This window comes from Rhyacophila brunnea, unplaced genomic scaffold (assembly GCF_057557595.1).
Source record: "Rhyacophila brunnea isolate RB1 unplaced genomic scaffold, BYU_Rbru_1.0 scaffold_80, whole genome shotgun sequence".
Taxonomy (NCBI): Eukaryota; Metazoa; Arthropoda; class Insecta; order Trichoptera; family Rhyacophilidae; genus Rhyacophila; species Rhyacophila brunnea.
In genome coordinates, this window is record NW_028233351.1 from 894,812 (window position 1) to 896,087 (window position 1,276).

Genomic DNA, 1,276 nt, shown 5'->3' on the forward strand with positions numbered 1-1,276 from the left:
TACTGGTGTCTATTGATTTTGGAATGGAAATATTGAATTAAAATAGTGTAGTTATTATATTTATCTACATATCATTTAATCATATTTTAATTCATCTCTTGTGTTTCAGCGTGTTTATACTGCACTAATAATATTGTATAAGCATAACTTTTGAATACTCTCAAAAAATATAATTTATGTTATAATTAAGTACTTTTACGTCTTGTTTGATCAAGAACTATGATAAAGTAAAATAAATATCAAAACAGCCTTGTTTATATTATGATAAATAACAAGGATCCGATAATTAATAGCTGAAGAGTTAAATGGATAATGCGGGTGATCCTTGAATTCTGCTTGAAATATTTATTTTACAAATACAAATCATAATGCTTTGACTCTATATTATATTAATTAAAACATAACGAATTCCCGAATATTATTATTTATTAATAATAATATAACGAGATTCATAGAAGCTCAATCAAAATATTTTTTTCTTATTTGACATCCAATCTTCCACAAGAAAAAATTATAATTAAAAAAGGTATATATAAGTATTTTTGAAAATACATTAGTTGAATCTTAATATATGTGAATAAAAAAAATGCCAGATATGCAATGCTTTAAACGATAAGAATTCATTTGAAGATCTAAACAGAGCTGTACAATTTAATTCGGATTTTCCTAATAAGATATAAAAAATTGTTTTAGTGTGTTTTTACAAACAGGGTTATCAATATCAATAAAAACATAGTAATAAGCCATATCATATTAGAATAACAGTTTTCCAATTTCACAAAATTATAGAAAAAAGGTTCACGGATTCTAATTCCAATATCAGCACATAAAGAATTTTGAAAAGATCATTTTTACTTGCTTCCAGAAAAAAGTAATGAAATCTTATCTCTAATTAAAAAAAGAGTGACTAATGAAACATAAAAATTGTCTAGAAAGATGCTTAGACATCATTATAGAACATGAAGCCTTGCATAAATATAATTTAAATATATTAACCGTACAAAGAAATAAAAACACTGCAAAAGAGATTGGTGGAAACCACATTTCTTAAAAATGATGAGTGATCATTCCTTGATAACCCAAAGGACATATATTTCGTAAAATAATGAGCAAAAGTCAAAAAAGTATATTATACCATGAAAATTTTAAAAAATAAATTAAAGGCGAGTTTACTTTGTTAAAATAAAAACCTTGAAAAAATAATGAAGTTTTATCTGAATTGCTTATATGTGATAATTAGATATTCAATTGTGCTATAAAAATCGATCGCTAAAAA